The sequence below is a fragment of the Bos indicus x Bos taurus genome, chromosome 19 (assembly GCF_003369695.1).
Source record: "Bos indicus x Bos taurus breed Angus x Brahman F1 hybrid chromosome 19, Bos_hybrid_MaternalHap_v2.0, whole genome shotgun sequence".
NCBI lineage: Eukaryota > Metazoa > Chordata > Mammalia > Artiodactyla > Bovidae > Bos > Bos indicus x Bos taurus.
The window spans coordinates 8,604,589-8,628,209 of record NC_040094.1 but is presented as its reverse complement, the minus strand read 5'-3'; positions in this window follow the sequence as shown (position 1 = coordinate 8,628,209).

Genomic DNA, 23,621 nt, shown 5'->3' with positions numbered 1-23,621 from the left:
TCCATATGGTCACGAAGTCAGACAACAGCTGAAGTGACAGCACGCGTGCATTCCTTTGGAAGAAATAGCTGTGACATAGGCCCTTTCAACCACATGGTAAGAATTTACACTCATTTCTTAATCTTCTCGGGGACCCGCCTAAACCTTGTTGGGATCTTCAAGTCACAAGTCCTTTGCCACTGCTTTGCTTTGCTGAAATTCTTCCCGCCTGATCTTGTTGGAACAAAGACCTCTCTCGGGTGCTCGTTCTGTCTCTTGTGGTACTTGCCCTAGGCAAGGTGGAATTCCTGATCGAGGAAAGGCTGGAGAGGGGTCCCCCTCTCAGCTGGTGGCCTGTCTGACACTTGGGATCAGCTTGTGGTAAAAGCTGCTTTGGGGAGTGGGTACCTCTGGAAGAGCTGACATTTCAATGCATGAGCCAGCCCTTGCGTTCATGCTGTCTCTTATTCTGTCTTTCCCAGTGTATTTGATGTCCTCCGCTGGTGGTGTGGGAGAGGACTTTGAGATAGATGGACACGTCATTGTGTATGCTAAGTTGCTCAGCTGTGTCCACGTCTTCACGACCCTGTGGACTGTAGCCCACCAGGCTCCTCTATCCGTGGGACTTTCCAGGCAAGAATGGGGTTGCCATTTCCTTCTCCAGGGGATCTTATTAAATAAGATGAAATCACAAAGTGATCCATTTATTTTCAATCCTGCTTATGGAAAGAAGAAAATCACAGGATGTTTTAATTTCTTATACTAATCCTTCCTTTCACCAAAAAGTGAGCAGACACGTGGGGCCAGACAGAACCTTGAGTCAGCCCCGCTAGTTAGTGTCATTTGCTTTATTTGCATTGATTTTTATCCCCCCTTCCCTTTTATGGCCCACAATGCTGATTTATTTTCACAGTGGTAGTGCTCTTCCTGTGTATTTCCAGCTCTCTACTTGGTGGGGTTATTTGTCGCCTCAGGGCTTCTCTGGTGGTTCAGATGGTAAAGAATCCGCTGGCAATGCAGGAGGTTTGATCCCTGGGTGGGGAAGATCCCCCGGAGAAGGCAATGGCAACCCACTCCAGTATTCTTGCCTGGAGAATCCCATGGACAGAAGAGCCTGGTGGGCTACAGTCCATGGGGTTGCAAAGAGTCGGACACAACTGAGCGACTCATTTTCAGCTAAGCTGGGTTATCCTGATTGCTGCAGTAACAATGTAAAACGAACTGTGTGTGTGTGTGTGTGTGTGTGTGGCTGCCTGGGCTCTTCATTGCAGTGTGTGGATTTCCCTGGCTTTGGCGTGCAGCATGCAAGCTTATACCCCACTAAGATGTGAGATCTTAATTCCCCAACCAGGGATTGAACCCACATCCCCTGCATTGGAAGGCAGATTTTCAACCACCAGACCACCAGAGAATACGTATTTGAGTAATTTCACAGTTGCAATGACCGAAATAGCTCAGTTGGGAGAACCTTAGACTGAAGATGTAGAGGTCCCTGGTTCAATCCTGGGTTTCAGCAGTGTCTTTTTTCGGGCTTCCCTCATAGGTCAGTCAGTAAAGAATCCACCTGCAATGCAGGAGACCTGGGTTCGATTGCTGGGTCGGGAAGATCCCCTGGAGAAGGAAATGACTACCCCCTCCAGTATTCTTGCCTGGAGAATCCCATGGATAGAGGAGCCTGATGGGCTACTGTCCATGGGATCATAGAGAGTCCGACAGAACTGAGCAATTAAACCATCACAGTTGGAACACAGTTACAACAAGTATCTGAAGGTGATAACTTACCTGTGTGGCAAGATTTCGAGAACGATGGATGAGATTATAGGATTTTTTTTTTTTTTAAAGAGGCTGACCTAATTAGTGTGATGAGCTGTCCTAATTTTCCTGGGACTGTGTTTCTTGGATGTGGTACTTTCAGTTGTAGAACTGAGGAAGTCCCGGGGAAACTGAGATGAGTTGGTCAGCCTGGTTCTGAGTGAAACAAACTGATTATCTTCTCTCACTGATCTTAATCAAAGTGGGGGCGCTGGCTGGTGCACTCATCGGAGTCTCCAGAGGTTTGGGGTCTGATGAGGGAGTTCGGGGGTTTTTGTCAAACCTCCCCAACCCAAAGAAGTTTAACTCCCTCCCACCAGACAGATGAGGACACTGGAGAGGAGGAGACTGACAGATTTGTTCCCAGCTGCACAGGTTGTAAGCGGCAGATTGGAGAGTAGAACCACGTCTCCTGACTGTCAGTTCTGGTCAGTTTCCCCCCTCCTGTATCCCCTAACCCTAAGGGAAATCAACCCTGAATATTCATTGGAAGGAATGATGCTGAAGCTGAAGCTCCAACACTTTGGCCACCTGATACGAAGAACTGACTCATTGGAAAAGACCCTGATGCTGGGGAAGACTGAAGGCTGGAGGAGAAGGGGACGGCAAAGGATGAGATGATTGGATGGTTCAATAGACATAAATTTGAGTAAGCTCCGGGAATTGGTGACGGACAGGGAAGCCTGGCGTGCTGCAGTCCAGGGGGTCACAAAGAGCTGGACACAACTGAGCAACTGGACTGAACTGGATTCGCAGCTAGAGCTCTTTGCTCTATTCTTCTGTTCCCTTCCCAGCCTGTTTGCTTTCAGATGCCTCTATAGTAACATTAAAACAATGAACAATTAGATGGCATTTGTTAAGTGTGAGACACTGTCCTAAGAGCTTCCTATTAACATACTATATTAACCAGTACTCTAAATTAATGTGCAGTATAGTAAACATTATTGTTATATAGCATATCAATTATAATTGGAAAAGGAAATGGCAGGAAGGAACCTCCAGTATTCTTGTTTGGGAAATCCCATGGACAGAAGAGCCTGGGGGGCTACAGTCCATGGGCTTGCAAGAGTTGGACACGACTTAGTGACTCAGCCACCACCAATGCCATCAATCACAATATATATATATATATATATATAAATTGTATAGAATATGGCACCCCACTCCAGTACTCTTGCCTGGAAAATCCCATGGATGGAAGAGCCTGGTGGGCTGCTGTCTATGGGGTCACACAGAGTCAGACACGACTGAAGCGACTTAGCAGCAGCAGTAGCAGCATATTAATATTATAATATTACTATAATATATTAAATAACATATATATTATAATATATTAATTATATAAAAATAATATTAATCATTGATCTTCAGAACAATCCTATGAGGCAGCTGCTGCTGCTGCTAAGTTGCCTCAGTCGTGTCCGACTCTGTGCGACCCCATAGATGGCAGCCCAAAAGGCTCCTCAGTCCCTGGGATTTTCCAGGCAAGAGTACTGGAGTGGGTTGCCATTGCCTTCTCTGATCCTATGAGGCAGGTATTCTTATTATATCCCTTTTACCCATGAGGAGATGGAGGTATTGCCCAAGGTCATCAATTAGTATGTGGCAGGGGCAGGATTTAGAACCCAGGCTGTCTGGCTCAAGAGGCCATGTGAACAACTGCCAAGCTCCGTGGTGCTCTGTGCTAATGTCCTTTATGAAAGCAGCCCACGATGGGGAGATGGGGCCCAGAGGGTGGAACACGTTTATGGGAAAAGGGTTTAGGTGTAGGCTTCGTGAGAGCTGAGCTTGAATCTTTGTTCCAGCATTCACTTGGAATGCCCAGGCTGTGCTTTAATAGGATGATAATAATAAGAATATCGTATCTGTTTGTCATTTCTCTGCTAGGTCATCATAAAGATCACATACAAGTAAGTCTTTGGGACAGGATTCTGTGAAGAGTAAAGCACAAGACAGATATAGTTAGTTTTGATAAAACAGTGGTATAAAGAGATGCTTGTTAAAGGCATGGTAATGATGGAAAAGCTCAGTGTGAAAAGGCAGTGCGGAGGGCTTGGCAACCCACTTCAGTATTCTTGCTGGGAGCATCTCATGGAGAGGAGCCTGGCGGGCTACAGTCCATGGGGTCACAAAGAGTCAGACACGACTGAAGTGACTTAGCACGTGTGCACCGGCTGACTACAAAAGTTTGGATCAAAAGTCTGGATGGTGGTAACATAACTGGTAAGCACTCAGTCAGTATGTGGAATGGACAAATGAGTGATAAGACCTGGAAATGAGAATGAGCACACGCTGGGCAGGGCCTTGACCTCTTGACTTCTCTGCACCCCTTCTTCCTTCTCTTGTATGCAGTGTGGAGAGGACTGGATGCGTGAGCCCGGGGCGAGTGATCAGCCCAGCACCCGGCTCCTGGGAATCCCTCGGTCAATATTAGCTATTATGATTAGTGGTGGAAACTGCTTTTTAAAGTGAGCCCACACTCGCCGCCTGGAAGGTGATTGCATTTCTCCGTCTCCACTGAGTGGCGGGAAACTGGTTGGTCAGGAGCTGGGAAGTCTTGCTCTGATTTCAGGATCCCTGTGACTTTCTCTCAAGGCAGAGGAATGTGTTTCGAGACCCCTTGCAGCCGCTCCTGGATCCCAGTCCCTCCTCCGCAGTTGAGGATCTTTCCGCCCATCCTTTACCAGCTCGCTGATTCAGGGAAGGGCTGCCAGATACAGGGATGAACTTTCCCCCGGATTCCTTGCTGCCTCCCTTCAGAAGCGAAATGCCGCGGTGCTAACAAAGTGTCTTTCAAGCGACCAGAGGCCCAGACCGTGGGCTGCTGCCTGCCAGCCAGAGAGCTGTTTCCCACCCCCACCCCGTTCTGGGGGCAACGGCAGGCGGTCCCAGCCGCCCCTCTCTCTCCCCTCCGCTCCGTGTTATCTATGGGGATTGGGAAACGTTATCAAAACAGGCCCCATCTGTTCCTGAAGTCGTGGAAGAATACTCGTGTGATAAATTTACAGGGCGCTGGAAGACCCTCTAATTTTCTGGGAAACGACAAGGCCTCTGTGGCCACCTTGTGTAAAATTTCCTCTTTTATCCCCAAGTTACATGCCCTGGACTATTTACTTGGAGTCTGAGGGTATATTTACCATTCAGGCAACATCACAAGGTGTCAAAGAAATCTACTCAGAGTAGGATGTGTTGGGTGTCTTGCCTTTCTAAAAATGACAGTCAGCTATTTTTTTTTTTTAATACATCTTTTTAGGTGTTATGTTCATAGTGTAAACAGTTCAGGAAGGACGCGGGTAGGGAGTCAAAGTTCAAGTCAGGGCAGACGTCCTGAACAGAAACAAGACTCAATCCAGCAGCTCTGCCAAGACAGAAGCTGGTTAGATATTGGATTCCCTCTGTGCGTTCTTCCTAAGCCGGTTATTGCTCTATCGATCTGCTGCGGGAGCACCTCAAATATTTGAAGCCTGAGTGCGTCATTCAGAACCAACCCTGGACAGCCACACCGAGGAGAGGATTTGCCAGTAGCTGAAGGAATGCTTTGGGGGAGAGGTGGAAGGACATGGTTTTCCAAATTTAGAACTCACTCACATTTCGTGGGTTCTGACATTAATATTGAACTTGAACATAAAGTCCCTGGCAAGATCCAATTTCCTAATTCAAAACAAGCTGCTCAGGGAGCCCACCAAGGTGCCTGGGAAGTGCTCTGTCTCTTACAAGACAGCCCGTTGGAGGATTCAAGCGTGAAGGCGCCGGGACCCCGTTGATCCCGTTTCCCTTACAATCCATGTGGCTTTTAGACTGAAGCAGCTGTGGGGTGTGCAAAGGAGCAGAAAGCACTGGAAAACAGCGCTTCTGAAGTTTTGCGGACCTGAGGACATTTGAAAATTAGTCTGAATCCTTCCGCCAGGTCTGCACAGTCCACGAATCTTGCGGACTTTGTTTTTGGTCTGATGACAGATCCTCAAGAGGAGCCGTTGGAGAACAGAGTAGGTGTGGCCTTCTCCCACCCCTGGGGACACAAGAACAGCCTCTCTGGGGCCCTGCTGCCTGTTTTTATCACAAGGCCCGTCCCCAGGAATGGCTCTGTCTGGTCTCATACCCACTCTCCGCTGGGCTGGAAGGCACACTGCTGCCTTGCAGTGACTTTGGCCCTGACCTTGGGGTTCCCACAGCCTCGGGGTTGGGACTGAGTGATCCCATATGTCTCAGCCCCTATAATTTTTCAGAATTCTCTCACCAGCTTATCACCTCTTGGCTTCAGATCTCTCAGCAGCAGCTCTGCAAGCAGAGATTCAAGCTCATGGTCCTCATCGGGCCCCCCGGCCCCTCCTGGCCTCACCCTGCCCGCTTCTCTCCCCAGAGTCCTCTTCATCTCCGCACACCTGACGCTCCCGCCCTGCTGAGCCACTTCTGTCGCCTCTAGCTCCCCGTGCCCTCTCTGGCTTCTCTGTCCTCTCCACTTGTCCTACTTGAAATGTCCTGATCTGATCTGTCTCTTCCAGGAGTCTTTCCCGCAACCCAGCCCTCTCTGGACACCTTGAGCTCACCCTGCTGCCGCATGCCGCTTCCTGCATTGTCACCCTCCCTTCCTGTGAGTCGGAGCACTTCATCTTCACCAGGTTCTGGGGGGCCGGCTGCCCCCGGGACGTGTCAGGGTAGGGAGTGAGGACTGGACCATCCCTGCAGGGGGCCGTGCCGATCGCTGGGCTTTGGGGAAGTGGAGCGTTCCCGGGGGCAAACCAGGAAGACAGTGGAAGGCTGTAGCGTGTCAGGCCTACAGCGTCACCACATCCATAACATTGCCGCTGGGATTATGTTTCCTACGGATAACTAGTAAAGGGGCTTAGGGCTTTGTGCTCAGTGGCTCAAGGCCGTATTGGGATGACACTTAATGAACAAGCATCGGGACAGGATCAAGAGGAAGAAAGAAGAATCTGCATAAATTGTGAGGAAGGAGCCTGGATTCATGGAGGTTGTGAAACTGGGGATTTGTACTATGGGTAATGCTTGTCTATCTTTCCACTGAACTGTAAGTTCCTTGGGGGTGTGAGGTGTGGATTATTCATCTCCAGATGCCCAGGGCCCAACTTAATACCTCGTGTATAGCACACAGGGCTCAGTGAATACTTATTGGGCGTATGGGTGGATGGATGGAGGAATGAATGGAGGGATGAAAGGAAGGAAGGATGGATAAGTGGATGGATGGATAAGTGGATGGATGGATGGAAGGGTGGATAAATGGATGGATGCATGGAAGGATGGATAAATGGATGGATGCATGGAAGGATGGATAAATGGAAGGATGGGTAAATGGATGGATGGATAAATGGATGGATGCATGGAAGGATGGATAAATGGATGGATGGATGGTTAGTTTTTCTAAGGAGGCAGCCTGCAGTCATCTGCCTTAGGTGCCCTTTCTTATCCTGCCCTGCTCCCTTCCTCAGCCGGCTGCCCTGGACTCATCCTTCATAACACAGCATCTGGGGCTGAGGGAGCAGTATAAGCAAAGGCCTGTAAGTAAGAGGGGGCAAGGCCAGTTGGGAAACCGTAGGAAGGTGTGTGTGCTTGGAAAGCACATTTCAAAGGAGAGAGCAGGGGTGGGTGACGCAACTGGAGACTTAATCAGGGGTAAGATTCTCGAGAGTCCCTTGGATTGCAAGGAGATCAAACCAGTTAACCCTAAAGGAAATCAACCTTGAATAGTCATTGGAAGGACTGAAGCTGAAGTTCCAATACTTTGGCCACCTGATGCCAAGAGCCAACTCATTGGAAAATACCCTGATGCTAGGAAAGATTGAGGGCAGGAGGAGAGATGGTTGGATAGCATCACTGACTCAATGTACATGAGTTTGAACAAACTCTGGGAGGCTGTGAAGGACAGGGAAGCCTGGTGTGCTGCAGTCCTTGGGGTTACAGAGAGTCACTGAGGGTGGTCTTTCTGAATCATCAATTCTGCTTGCAGCACAGCAGGTAAAAGTCACTTTGTACTTTATGTATTTCTGAGCAACCGAACGACAACAGACTATTAAAGGACTCCATCTCTGGCTCTTTGCCTGAGAGCAGTGGGACCTGTTGAAGTGTTCTGTGCAACATCATGGACAATCGCATTCCACTTTTTTTGTCTACCCCACTTTTCAAACAATGCTTAGAACTTCTGTGCCAGGAACACCCTGGAGCAGAGCTGTGACCCAGGGTCAAACCAGGAAGCACACCAGGCCTGGACTCAGACGGCCTGAATTTCTTTTGAGGCTCACTCTTGCGGTTGCCAGCTGAGTGACACAGTCCCTTTCCCTTGTGCCTCAGTCTCCTCACCTGTGAAATGAATAAAATAGAATGTGCCCAGGGCTGGCTTCATGGACGTGTAGCTTGTGCAGTAACACAGGATTCCATCCTTGCAAGGATCCTGGCCTTGGCTTAATGCTGTGCTGCCACCGTATTGACATTCTTATTAATTTTTAAACAAAGAGGCCCATATTTTCATTTTGCACTGGGGCTCACAAATTATGCAGTTGGTCCTGAATCTACCTCACAGGGATGGTGTGAGAATAAAATAAGATCCAGTATGTGAAAAGTCTTTCCTGGGTTTTCTGGCTCTGTGGCTCAGCTTGCGGGATTTTAGTTCCCCAACCAGGGAAGTCCTATGAAAGGTCTTAAAAGGCAATAAAGCCCTCAGCAAATCTTAGGCCTTACTGATATCATCCAGAGTGATGTGATGATTCTGTTTATCCATCCTCCTGTGTGCCAGGTGCTGGGGACCAAAAGATGATGGGACCTAGTCATTCTCTCCAAGGAGCTCTAGGTTATTTAGTAAAGGGCAAAGCTGGAACTTGAACCGTGTCTTCAGTCCTCAGTCCAGGCCTCCTCTACAGTAAGCCATTTGCTTCACTGTTCTTTTAGAGCCCTAGTGCCCAAGCTATCTTCCCTGTCTTCATGGTGCCTGGAATAGCATTTTGTACATACAAAGTGCGTTAGCCATTTAGTCATATCAGACTCTTTGCCACCGCTTGGACTGTAGCCTGCCAGGCTCCTCCATCTATGGAATTCCCTGGGCAAGAATACTTGAGGGAGTAGTCATTCCCCTTTCCAGGGTATTTTCCTGACCCAGGCATCAAATCTGTGTCTCCTGCATTAGCAGGAGGATTCTTTACCACTGAGCTGTCAAAGTGAAAGTGAAAGTCATTTAGTCATGTCCGACTCTTTGTGACCCCACGGACCATACAATCCATGGAATTCTCCAGGCCAGAATACTAGAGTGGAAACCTTTCCCTTCTCCAGGGGATTTTCCCAAAACAGAGATTGAACTCAGGTCTCCCACATTGCAGGCAGATTCTTTACCAGCTGAGTCACAAAGGAAGCCCAAGAATACTGAAGTGGGTAGCTTATCCCTTCTCTAGGGGATCTTCCCGACCCAGGAATTGAACCAGGGTCTCCTGCATTGGCAGGCCGATTCTTTACCACTGAGCCATCAAGGTGCCCAGTAAATGTTTATTCAATTAATTAGTACATTTGAGACAGTGACATGATTTTGTTCCAAGCATCCTTGCTTAAATGTCCTTTAAGACTTCCTGTTACTTTCAGGATAAACCCCAAACCCCTTGTCTTGGCACAAGGCCCCTGTGGTCTGGCTCCTTCCTCCATCTCCAGCCTCCTCTGCTAATGGGCCTCCACCCTCTGACGGACACTCCGGCTTCTTTCAGTCACTCACATCTGCCACGCTCTGCCTCCCCAGGACCTTGGCACTTGCTGTGCTTTGCTCTTCTCTGTTGCCTGGTTATCCCCAGCTCACGGGTCACGTTGCTTCCCAAGCTCGACTTTCTCGGAGAGGCTTTTGCTTACCTCACCAGCCAGACCCCCCTCCTCCGGACGGTCTCTCACAGCCCAGCAAGCTGCCCCACGCTTCCTGCAGGCACAACCGTGGATTCCGCAGGGTTTTGTCAATGGCGGCCTATCTTGGGTGCTAGCCAGCCGTGTGTGGCTTTGTCCCCTGCAGTATTCCCGGGGATTGGTGCAGTGCCTGTCACAGAGTGGGCGCTCAGTAAAGTTTGGTGAGTGTGTGAAGAAGCATGTAGTGTTCGTGAAGGTTATACCTGGGTGTTGGGGGGGTGGGTCTCTCCAGCACCACAGGCCAGGGACGTATGACAGAAAAACGATGTCACGGGCCCCTCACACTGTCTGCATTATGTGTCCACTGTACAGATGGTGAGGTCGAGGCTCAGGAAGGTTAAGTGATGTCCCCAAGGTCGCCAGTCTTGTCAGGGGCAATCTGGGCCTGAGGCCAGAGCTGGTTAACATGGACATCTAGGCTTTCTTTCACCACCTCCTGCAGCTCTTAGGTTTTCCCCAATATGCCTTTCCCCAACCAAGTGTCCTGTAGGCCTGTGCTACATACATGTGAGCTGTGACATGTGACACACGGAACAAACGTGGGCCAGACTGTCACAGGTCCGGGGACCAGTCCCAGCTGTAGTCTTAATCTCAGAGTTACCCTGAGCCAGTCAGGCTTGCTCTGTGAGCTTCTATTTCCCAGCTACAAGGCTGAGGATTGGACCCCCGCGGTGAGTGTCTCTTCCTGGCACTGACTCTGGACCCACGCGGTTCTGTGGCACTCTGCCTGCCCCGTGCCCCCCTCTGCTGCCTTTCTTCTTGCTCCCTGAACAAGGCAACCTCCTTTCTGCCCTGAGGCTTTGGTGCCTGCTGGGCCCTCTGCCTGGAGCATCCTCCTTGCATCTTCACTGGCCGGCTGGCTCCTGGGCGCAAAAGTTTCAGCTTAAGTGTCACAGAGAGGCTTTGCCCACCCACCTGAGCTAGCATTAGGGCCCCACAGCACTCACTCCACTGCCTGGTTTGCTGCATTTCACTTGTCACCATTTGAAAAAAAAATTGTATATATGCGTGTATGCGTGCTAAATTGCTTCAGTTGCGTCCGACTCTTTGCAACCCCATGGACTGTAGCCCACCAGGCTCCTCTGTCCATGGGATTCTCCAGGCAAGAAAACTGGAGTGGGTTGCTATTGCCTTCATCTTCCCGACCCATATATATATGTGTGTGTGTATATGAGTGTATATATATATATATATGTATGTATGTATGCTGCTAAGTCACTTCAGTCGTGTCCGACTCTGTGCGACCCCATAGATGACAACCTACCAGGCTCCCCCGTCCCTGGGATTTTCCAGGCAAGAACACTGGAGTGGGTTGCCATTTCCTTTTCCAATGCATGGAAGTGAAAAGTGAAAGTGAAGTCGCTCAGTCGTGTCCGACCCTCAGCGACCCCATGGACTGCAGCCCACCAGGCTCCGTCCATGGGGTTTTCCAGGCAAGAGTACTGGAGTGGGGTGCCACTGCCTTCTCCATATGTATGTATGTATATATATATAAGTATATATATATTCACACACATATATACATTTTAATCTATTTATGATAAATATTAAAGTTCTCTCTCCATATCTACCTATCTATGTATCTATCTGTCTATCTGTGGTCATTCCTTTGCTTGCGAGTCTCCTGTCACTCGGACGTGATGGGGAGCAGGGCAGTGGGCTGTCTCATTCATGGCTGCACTTCTAGCCCTTGAGAGAAACACAGTGAATATTGACTGAAAGCATGGAAGGGTCAGCTGAATGAGTGAGTGACTAGTTCTCAAGAGCACCAAGGGGAGGGGTGTAGCAGGGAAACAAGGTCGGGCACAATGAGGACCACAGTCCTCAGAAGCCCAGCGCCCACCCTGCAGCTCACGGAGCAGTGGGCACGGTACATAGTCATCACAATCATGGACTCATTTAACCAAATCGGTCATGGCAGCTGCGCTGGTGTGGCAATTAGAGTGCTTGCAAAGCCAGGAAGAATTATCTTGGAGAAGGTGTCACAGATCCAACACGGCCCAGATGAAAGGACCACCTCCTAACATGCCTCCCAAGCCCCTTTCTCTTCCTTTTACCAGAGGATGTCAGTGTCCAGCTGCTGGGAGACACAGCTTGTTTGAGTCTGACCATGTCACCTGGGGAGTTTGTATTCAAATTTTAGGGGCATATCCAAAGCTTTCAGATGCTTGTGTACAATCTATAGCTCCCCAGGAGCTTGGCGGGTTCACATCTACTGTTTTAGGAAATGTTCCACAATGTGAGGAACATACACTCTCTGCTCCATGTCTGGCCTACCCCCACCCCTGGGCGCCACCCCACCCTCCTCACCCCCCCACTCTCCACCCTCTCCTCCCCCGACCCCCAATCCGGGTTTACCTTTTGCTACTTTAGAGCTTCACAGGGACTGGAAAGGAATGAATTTTGTTTTACATCCTACAGCTGTTACAAACCTGGAGAAACCCCACATGCTTAAAATAGTAAAATGGCTTTCAGGCTAAGAGTATTTCTCATTTAGTATTTGAAAATCTGGAGCCTGCTACTCGGTTGAGTTGACCTATCTCTGAAAAATAAGATAAAAAAGTAAACTGTGAAGCTTCATCCTGTACCTGTCACGCCCACCTCCTTCAGAGTCTGAAACAGTTGCTGTCCTGATCCGCTTTCTGGACTCAACTGTAAACCCAGAAAGGCCGGGGAACCCTAAGTTCTTAGATTGGAAAGTGCTTCCTGGGATGGGAGGAAGAGGCTTGAGAATTTATCACCTCTCTCTGCCTGCCCTCGGGCAGGCTCACTATCCACCGCCCTAAGGAAGGAAGCAAGAAGCTACAAACTTTGCAAGAAGGCGATTTCACAGTCTCTCCAGGAGGACCCCTTTCATGGCCCAATAGGCCTGTGCAGGCAGGAGGTCGTTGCTTGGGTTGACCTACGGTTCTTACGCTACATTAGACCGTGTTGATCTGCACGAGTCGGGTTTTCCTGGATGGTACCTATTGTGGGCTTTCCTGGGGCCCAGGAAGGTAAATGAGCTGCCTTTAAAGGCACATTTCAGAGGAAATCTGTCTTCCACTGTCTAATGGCCGGAATATTCCTGCTGCTGGAGCCTTTGATGATTTCCTTGGTCGCCAAGGATGCCTGCCCCACAGCAGGGAGGCTGTCCGAGTCCCCCAGGATCCTGGGGATGGTATCTGAGGCGAGGTTTAGATGAGGCTCTCTGTGCTCTATCCTAATCCTTAACCCTCCTGGGGGGCCAGGCTGAGAGTGTTCTTAATTTCGTTCTTTAATTGCTTTACTAACCTCCTGGCTCCATCTCATTCTTCATGCCTCTCTTTAGGATACCCCCGGCTGCTCCAGGCTGTACTCAGCCCGGCAGAGGCTGAAGGCACTTTCCCTTCTTCTTTTCATTCTGACCAGGGTTGGTTGGTTCTCCTTCCTAGTTTTGAATGAAGCTGCCAGACCTGCAGCCCTGAGTTGCTGAGGCAGGTAGAAGACTGGTGACAGGTATTTGTGAATGGGGATATTAATGAATGAATGGGATAGTGCGTGGCCGTGTACCCGACCAGACGTGGTGGCATTTGGGGTTTTCAGTTGCTTCCCTGTTTAGCAGTGGGTTTTCTGCCTCCCACGACCTGAGATCACAAAGCACATTTAGTAAGTAGAGAAGATGCCAGCAACCCAGGACAGGGAAGCCCCGTCTGGGAATCCGGGAAAGAGTTTGACCAAATTTTGGCTTCGGCACTCAGCCATGAACCGGGCAGGATCCAGGTGGGGGAGACAGAATGACCTCTTGTATTGGTGGCCTCAGCTCCAAGGTGCTTTTACGACTCCATCTTTGGGACCCAATAAACTCTTCTGTCCTTGATTCTCTGAGCCCCCACCTCTGCCTCAAGGCTAAGGGAGCCAAACTGAGGAGGGTAGTGTTGAGTTCAAGGTCCTCTGAATTTGAAGTCAGCTCACTTTCCTAAGGAGGGCTATGCTATAAATATGACGCCTGCCTCTCTCTGTCCTCTCCCGACAAAGCAGGCCATGGAGCTTGGAAGCCAGGCTTTTAGAAGGAAGTGTAAGAACATAAACTATGGGACTGGAGAGGTCAACACGGTTTTACAAAGGTCATGAGAAAGCAATGAGTTTGGTCATTGGTCATCCCAGGAACCAAATCCCACTCCATATGGTAAAAAGGAATTTCAACAACTACAAAAAAGCTTGTTGCTCCAATATTTTCTATTACTAACACAATAACTCTCCCTCTCTGGCACACACCTTGCCCCTCCAGAGGGGACGCTGCAGCCTCTTGGGCATTACCATCCCCCAAGCCTCACATGGGAGCACCGGAATCTAGGCTTTCCAACACCCTCAAGAAATAAACGTCCATCTCAGCCCTCAGCTCTCAGATCGAATATCACCCCCAAGGTCCCACAGTACAGACGGTGAACCAGCGAATTAGTAAGTCAAGGAGCTAGCGAAATGCTGTATCTACCTGCACTCCAGTTAAGGAGCTGATTACTCTGTGGTTCTCATCTTTTTGCAGCTTGAAAAACAAAATAAAATACAGTTGGATAAATCTTGAGTTTCTCTCTCTTGGAAGGTGCTTTAAACTCCCGCTCTTCCCCCATGCTGACTTCCTCTCTCCTCCAGGAAACAGGATGCTGCCCTCAGGCTATGATGCCCTTTCTTGAAGCTCATAGGAGCTCCTCGTTTTTAATTTCAAGGTCATTGTTGAGTTCACGGGTCTGTGGGAAGTTGCCTTCGCTGTGGGAAGTCTTCTCTATCTGAATTTTACTCTGCTTACTATACCTGATGGTGCCCAGGAAAAAGGTGGCCTTGCCTAACAAACTAGCACACATCTTTTAATGGTGCCCCTCATCGTCTTTCCCTTTATGCCTTGGTCACCAGGAAGCTCAGTGACACTTTTTGCTCAATTGCACTCGCTTTCCTGGCTTAAGCTTTTTCATTCTGACTTGATTCGGGTTCATCTGCCAGAGTTTTAATCATCCTCTACTATTTGTTGAAGTTTGGCCTTCAAGTCCATGAGAATCCATGAGATGTTCAAAAAACTTGGGTATCTGGGGGGATTCTTGCTAAGCTGTTGACAGAGGGAATGTGAAGGAGTCCTGTCGTGTTGGGCAGAATCCTAAAGGAGAGAAGGCAAGTCAGAACCAGAAAGAGAAGGCACGGTTTTGTCTTGCAGCAGGGCTGGAACCTGCAGGGGTGCGATGGGGGAAGCCCAGAGTATGAAGTCCCTTTCAAGCGAAAGATTCAGAACTTGCTTATACATTCATTCATTTATTCCTTCTTCCATCCGTCCATCCACCCATCATTCCTTTTTTTTTTTTTAACTTTAAAAATTTTGTTTATCTATTTTTGGCCGTGCTGGGTCTTTGTTGCTGCACAGGCTCTTCTCTAGTTATGGAGCCGAGGAGAGGGGGCTCCTCTCTGGTTGCAATGTGCAGCCTTCTCCTGCTGCAGAGCACAGGCTTAGGGTGTTCAGGCACACAGGCTCTGGAGCGCAGTCTCGATACTTGCAGTGCACAGCTTAGTTGCTCCGAGGCACGTGGGATCTTCCTGGAACAGGGATCAAACCCGTGTCACCTGCATCGGTGGGCAAATTCTTTACCACTGAGCCATGAGGGAAGCTCGTCATTCCATTTATTGAGAATGCATTCCATTCTACAGACTTTTGCTGGCACTGGAAACAGTGAACAACTGAAAAAGTTCTCTGTTCTTATGGAACCTACATTTTGTTGAAGACCAACAATAACAAAAAGTATGTGAAATATATCATGGGGAAAGAGGAGTAGGAGGGTTATAACTTTATGTAGGGTGGCCAGGACAGAGGACAGCATTGAAGTTAATGGAAAACATATGCCAGAAAAGCCCATTAACAGGGTGTCAGGTATGAGCCACAAGAGTTGAGATGGTCCAGTCAATCTCTTCTAGGAGTGGAACGGGTGCTACAGAAATAATCGATATTATAAAGATATTTAGACCTCCCTGGTGATCCACTGGTTAAGAATCCACCTATCAATGCAGGGGACATGGGTTTGACCCCTGGTCTAGTTGCTCTGATAGACAGAGTGTCTGAAGAACTATGGACAGAGGTTCGTGGCATTGTACAGGAGGCAGGGATCAAGACCATCCCCAAGAAAAAGAAATGCAAAAAGGCAAAATGGTTGTTTGAGGAGGCCTTACAAATAGTTGAGAAAAGAAGAGAAGTGAAAGGCAAAGGAGAAAGGGAAAGATATACCTATCTGAATGCAGAGTTCCAAAGAATAACAAGGAGAAATAAGAAAGCCTTTCTCAATGATCAATGCAAAGAAATAGAGGAAAACAATAGAATGGGAAAGACTAGAGATCTCTTCAAGAAAGTTAGAGATACCAAGGGAACATTTCATGCAAAGATGTGTTTGCATGAAGGGAAGAATAAAGGGCAGAATTCAGGACAGAAATGGTATGGACCTAACAGAAGTAGAAGATATTAAGAAGAGTTGCCAAGAATACACAGAAGAACTATACAAAAAAGATCTTCATGATCCTGATAACCACAATGGTGTGATCACTCATCTAGAGCCAGACATCCTGGAATGTCAAGTCAAGTGGGCCTTAGGAAGCATCACTACGAACAAAGCTAGTGGAGGTGATGGAATTCCAGCTGAGCTACTTCAGGTCCTAAAAGATGATGCTGTTAAATGCTTCACTCAACATGCCTGCAAATTTGGAAAATTCAGCAGTGGCCACAAGACTGGAAAAGGTCAGTTTTCATTACAATCCCAAAGAAAGGCAATGCCAAAGGATGTTCAAACTACTGCACAATTGCACTCATCTCACACTCTAGCAAAGTAATGCTCAAAATTCTCCAAGCCAGGCTTCAACAGTATGTGAACTGTGAACTTCCAGATGTTCAAGACGGTTTTAGAAAAGGTAGAGGAACCAGAGATCAAATTGCCAACATCTGTTATATCATAGGGAAAGCAAGAGAGTTCCAGAAAAACATCTACTTCTGCTTTATTGACTATGGCAAAGCCTTTGACTGTGTGAATCACAACAAACTGTGGAAAATTCTGAAAGAGATGGGAATACCAGACCACCTGACCTGCCTCTTGAGAAACCTGTATGCAGGTCAGGAAGCAACAGTTAGAATTGGACATGAAACAACGGACTGGTTCCAAATTGGGAAAGGAGTATGTCAAGCCTGGGTATTATCACCCTGCCTATTTAACTTATACACAGAGTATATCATGAAAAATGCTGGGCTGGATGAAGCCCAAGCTGGAATCAAGATTGCCAGGAGAAATATCAAAAGCCTTACATATGCAGATGACACCACCCTTATGGCAGAAAACAAAGAGGAACTAAAAGAGCATCTTGCTGAAAGTGAAAGATGAGAGTGAAAAAGCTGGCTTAAAATTCAGCATTGGAAAAATGAAGAGCATGGCATCCGGTCCCATCACTTCATGGCAAATAGACAGGGAAACAATGGAAACAGTGACAGACTTTATTTTTCTTGGCTTGAAAATCAGATGGTGACTGCAGCCATGAAATTAAAAGACACTTTCTCCTTGGAAGAAAAGCTACGATAAATTTAGACAGCATATTAAAAAGCAGAGTCATTACTTTGCTGACAAAGGTCTGTATAGTCAAAGCTATGTTTTTTTTCCAATACTCATGTATGGATGTGAGAGTTGGACCATAAAGAAAGCTGAGTGCTGAAAAATTGATGCTTTTGAACTGTGGTGTTGGAGAAGACTCTTGAGAGTCCCTTGGACTGCAAGGAGATCCAACCAGTTCATCCTAAAGGAAATCAGTCCTGGATGTTCATTGGAAGGACTGTTGCTGAAGCTGAAACTCCAGTATTTGGCCACCTGATGTGAAGAACTGACTCCTTGGAAAAGACCCTGATGCCAGGAAAGATTGAAGGTGGGAGGAGAAGGGGACAATGGGCACTTCAGCAGTGGCCCAGACTGATGGACAGGGAGGACCTCCCAGGGCAGAGCTGGGGGGAAAGGACCAGGGAGCTAGTCTGAAGGCATGCGACAAGGGGCCAGGTCAAGTGACACCCCTTACTCCCAGATTAATCCCTGTTCAAGTGAGAATGTTTTTGCAGTGTTTCTGACCCTGTCGCACCATTGTATGTTAGGGTTACATGGGAAAGATAACTTGTCTTTTTGCTTGTCTGTGGATCAAGAGGAGCCTCAGCGAGGTGTGATGTAGGTCTTAGGTTTCTTGATTTCCAGGTCAGTGTCAGGATTGGATAAGACTATTAGAGTGTCTTCTGGATGGAGTGAGTGTATTTTGCATGTGGGAAAGAAATGAAAATTTGTGACCAAAATGACAAGGAGGGCATTATCTGTAAAAATTCCCTCTCTCCCCTTTCTGTCCATCCCCATGGGGCAAATCTACTTGCCTGCCATTGACTTTAGGCTTTGTCATTTTGTTTTGGCAAATGAGATGCTTCTGGATATGACATGAGCAGAGACTAGAGAGGTGCTTGTGCTGCTGAGTTTGCTGTCCTGCTTCTGCTGTGGCCACAAGAAAAACATGACATGGGCCCCAGAAGACGGGAGTTATGCAGAGCTGCCCCAGGTGACCCGAAGACCTGCAGTCTGAAGCAAAGCCACCCCCACTGACCCTCAGGCATAGGGTGAGAAATACTTCCTGTTGTATGCCACTGTGGTATTTGTATTTGTTATGCAGCAGTAGCTGATGGAGACAACCCACAAGAGCAACTTGGAGCCCCATGGCTTCCTGAAATTTGGGAATTGAAAAAATAAAATGCCTAAAATTGGGAGTAAGTTTGAGTCCACAGAAGAGAGAAATGATAGCATCTTTGGGATGAGCTGAGAAAGTTCTCCCTGCTGCCTTGAGAACATAGCGTGAGTGATGGGCCCTGGAAAGGTGGGAGGCTCTCTAGAAGCATGGGTCTCCCATGCTGGTCAAAGACGAGAAATAAAGAGTCTGTTGAGGTTGTAGGTGAGGTGAACGGGTTTATAGACTGAGGTTGCCCAGGAATTCTCAGTGTATATATACAGTGTACATACTTAATGTTTGATATATTTGTTGTACAGTAATTTTATGATAATTAAACTTCTTAATATAGCTTTGTGGTGAAAGTGCTCCTCCTACATTCCAAAGATTACCAGGAGTCTGACCTTTTTTTTTTTTTAAACATCTCATATTGTATGTATTTTTGGGAAGACATAGAGTAAAAATAAATAACCAGGAGTGCTGGGAATGGGGGTTGGGGGGTGGGAGAGAAAAAATGCCATTCAGAAATAGACTGTGAACTCATTACCTAGATAAACCAATGTAAACCATTTATTGTTTAGGACAGGGGTCATAACCTCAAGTCCCCTGGGGGCCAGGCAGGGGACACACATGAGTGTCACCACTCGCTTGTGCCAGGCCAGCTGGGCACCGTGGGGTGGGGACTGTGTGTGTCCATTCAAAGACGGCAGCTTATATGACGGTCGCCTCCGGTTGCTGCCACGCGGGAATGGAGCCTGGTGCGGCCAAGTCCTCGGCATTTCCCTGAGAAGCAGAGCTGCCATGTACGCTAGTGCGGGTTGTAGACTGCGCAAGGTGCTCGTAGGGTTACTGGAGGCCGAAATACAGTCCAAGCTCGGCTTAATGAGCCTTGGCTAGGACACATGGCTTGGAGAGTAGAGACGGGCTGGACTCCAGGCCCCTCTGTCTGCTCCAGCCTCTCTTTGTATAGTGTTTGATCATATGGGCTGGCATGGGATGGAAGATCCATTTCCTACTGTTAAACGCCTCCTTATTCCTACCCCTGGCAGCCCGTGCAAAGATGCCCTTCCTAGGCTCAGCTGATTAGATGCTCCTTCCCAGAACCAGGAGTTTTGCCTGAGTGACGACAGCACAGAAGTGGAGAAATGACATAGGCCGTGTCTAGGTGTGCTTAAAGTGTAATTGACATAGCGCCTTTAACAACACTGAGCTGGGGACTTCTCCGGTGGTCCCAGTGACTAAGACTCCACGCTCTCAATGCAGGGGGCCTGATGTTCCGTCTCTGGTCAGGGAACCAGATCCCACATGCTGCAACTAAGACCTGGCACAAATAAATAGACATTAAAAAAAAATCCACAAAAAAACACTGAGCTGCTAAACAAAACTCACCAGAGGGTCTCCACCTACCTACTCAGGATCAAGAGATTCCAATGGCAGAAAAGGAACTCTGCAAATACTCACCTCTTCTTAATAAACCTTGCACAGTGCACAGGAGGAAGATGCCCTGGAGAAGGGAAAGGCTACCCACTCCAGTATTCTGGCCTTAGAGAATTCCATGGGCCGCATAGTCCACGGCGTTGCAAAGAGTCGGATGTGATTGAGCGACTTTCACTCCTTCATGAAAGTTCGCCAGATTTTGTGTTTCATCGCAGTAAGGTCTCTTTCCTTGGTATCACAGTACAGGACAGTGAAATCTCTTTTTCTCAAAGGGCTGGCATTTGGTCCCAGTTCTACTATGGCTTGGTCCTGTGATCTTGGTCAAATTTTCATCATGCTGACCCTCAACTTCCTTGTCTATAAAATGGACATTTAGATGCTGGTCCTCTTTCCCTCCCAGGGATGTCGTAAGAATCAAATCCAATGAGATGATGGATCAGAGAGCACTTTGCAAGCTCCCACACATCACGTAAACATAAGGTATCACTGTATAGCTGCTGAGACAGGAGAATGGATGTGGCTGATGTTTTAACCAGAGATGGGGGGATCTGGCACAGGGCAGGCCATTTGATAATTATCAAAATGCCGAGAAAAGGACTTTGCAATTCATTTTCCACCCTGTCCACTGCTGCAAATTTGTGCCTTTCCTATAATAATCAATATTTATAATGCATCTTGCCATTATTTTATCTGACCCTCACAACAGTCCAGTGGCATAAGGATTATTATCCCATTTGCTTGTGAGGAAGCTGAGGCTCACGGGCCTAAGGTTAAGCAGCTGGGAGGGAGCAGAACTAGGGAGTGAGTTGGGGCTTTCCATTGCAGAAGTTCGAGTTCACGGTGTTTCCTGACAGTTCCCTGGGATCATCAGAGGCCAACCTGGAGCTCAACAGCACCATCAGTGATAGTAAAGACTCCAGCAAAGCACTCAGGGGATCAAGGGATCCAGAGGGAATCATTGGAATTGATGGCTTAGAACTGTGGTGCTGGAGAAGACTCTTGAGAGTCCCTTGGACCGCAAGGAGATCAAAGCAGTCCATCCTAAAGGAAATCAAACCTGGAATATCCATTGGAAGGACTGATGTTGAAACTGAAGCTCAAAATCAAACCAGGAATATCCATTGGAAGGACTGATGTTGAAGCTGAAGCTCCAATACTTTGGCCACCTGATGCAAACATCTGACTCACTGGAAAGGACCCTGATGCTGGGAAAGATTGAGGACAGGAGGAGAAGGGGGCGACAGAGGATGAGATGGTTGGATGGCATCATCAACTCAAGGACATGAGTCTGAGCAAACTCTGGGAGCTTATGAAGAACAGGGAAGCCTGGCATGCTGTAGTCCACGGGGCTGCAACAGTTGGACATGACATAGTGACTGAACAACAACAACTTAATGTCTGATGAGTCGAGGAGCTGCAGACCAGAATCCCTCCTCTCCATCTCTGGAAGCAACAGCACCACCCCTGACTTTTGGGGAAACTGCCTTCTTCCCTATTCCATGTAGGTCTGTATGAAGCTGCCTCTTCTTGCCAGAGAGGGGCACGTGATTTAATCTAGACCAGTGAGATACATGGTCTTCCCTGGTGGCTCAGCAGTAAAAAATTCACCTGCCCATATAGGAGACCCGGGTTCAGTCCCTGGGTTGGGAAGATCCCATGGAGAAGGAACTGGTAACCCACTCCAGTATTCTTACCTGAAAAATCCCAGAAACAGAGGAGCCTGGCCAGCTGCAGTCCATGGGGTTGCAAAGATTTGGACATGACTGAGCGACTGAAAAACAACAAGGAGATACATGCTCCCAGTATCTGAGTCTTGGGAGGTTACACACAGGGATGGGGGGAGGTTGTACTTGGGAGGCATCCCAAGACCAAGCCAGGCAAAGCAATTCTCAGAATCACCCAGAAGGCTTGTTAAAATGCAAATTATGGGACCTGCCCTCAGGGCATCTGATTCAGAAGGTCTAGGTAGGGCCTGAAGTTTTGTATTCCTAATAAGCTCCCTGGTGATACTGCTGCGGCTCAGAGGACCACAGTCAGAGTTTCAGGACCAGGGGTGACTCTGCCTCCCAGGGGACAGATGGCAGTATCTGGAGGCATTTTTGATTTTCATGAGTGGAGGGCTGCTATTAGCATCTAGTGGGTAGACAGGTCAGGGAGGCTGCTAAACATCCTCCGTTACACAGGACAGCGGCTAGAACAAGGGATTCTGCCGCTGCCAATGTCAGCAGTGCTGAGATGGGGAAAGCTTGCGTTGAGGAACAGTCCACGTGCTCCTACACTGAGGTTCCGGAAACCTGGTTCCAGCTTCTTTCCACGCTCATCTTTGAGTCTGGGGGCAAGCCCAGTAACTTTACAAAACATTTCTTTTTCTTAGTCAGTCAATATTTGTTACCAGCAGCCAAAGATCTGATGGAGATGAAGTTTTAACCACTTTGGAGGAGTCAGGTGGGTGCATTGGAAGATCATGAGCTGGTTTCTGGATTGTTGTTGTTCAGTCACTAAGTCCTGTCAGACTCTTTCCGACCCCATGGACTGCAGCACGTGAGGCTTCCCTGTCCTTCACTATCTTCCCAGAGTATGCTCAGGCTCATGTCCATTGAGCTGGTGATGCCATCCAACCATCTCATCCTCTGTCATCCCCTTCTCCTCCCACTTTTAATCTTTCCCAGCATCAGGGTCTCTTCCAATGAGTCAGTTCTTCACATCAAGTGGCCAAAGTATTGGAGCTTCAGCTCAAGCATCAGTGCTTCCGATGAATAATATTCAGGACTGACTTCCTTTAAGATGGACTGGTTTGATAAGGACATATAAGCCACAGTCCTTTTTTCCTTCCCTCCCGTGACTCTACCCTCCTCCTAGTGCACCAGTCCACTTTAAATAAATGCCATAATTTGTTTATCCATTCTCCTATTCTCGAAAAGATCATTTCCATTCATTTTTTGTTAGTAAACAATACCACAATGAATGCTTTTACATATAAATGCTCATGCTTACATATAAGCATTTCTCTAAGATTCCTACCCAGGAGTGAAATCGTTCGATTATGCCATTGAGACACCTTCAGTTTTGCTATTGAAAGTGGAAGTGAAATTTGCTCAGTCATGTTTGACTCTTTGGGACTCCATGGACTATACAGTCCATGGAATTCTCCAGGCCAGAATACTGGAGTGGGTAGCCTTTCCCTTCTCCAGGGGATCTTCCCAACCCAGAGATCGAACCCAGGTCTCCCACATTGCAGGTGGATTCTTTACCAGCTGAGCCACTCTTGGCTTGTTTTTTATAAAGTACAGCTTTTATCTTCCCTCTCAAATTTACTGAATATTAGTAAATTCCTTTTCAAAATTGTTGTATCAAGTCATCCCAACACAGTGGTGGGTGTATCAATGTCGTCTCACCTCTCCATCAACACTTTTTGTAGACAGACGTATTAATTTGTGCCATCTGTTGAATGGCTCGCTTTGATTTGCATTTCCTTAATCTAAATTAAGGTGTCTGGCCATATTTTCGTATACTCAGAGCTCACTTGGGATTATCTTTTTGGAAATCACAATTCGAGTTCTCTGCTACTCCCCCTTCCTTTTTTCTTTCTTTCATTCTCTCTCTCTCTGTCCCTTTCTCCCTTCCTCCCGCCCTCTCTCCTTCCTTCCTTTCTTCTTTGTTCGATTTCTTAGTGATATGTAGGCTGATGTGCTATACTCTGGGTGCTAGTCATGTGAATCGAATATCTATTCTGTGACTTGTCTTCTAACTTTGTTTATGGTGTTATTTGTTGAATAGAGCTTTTGAAT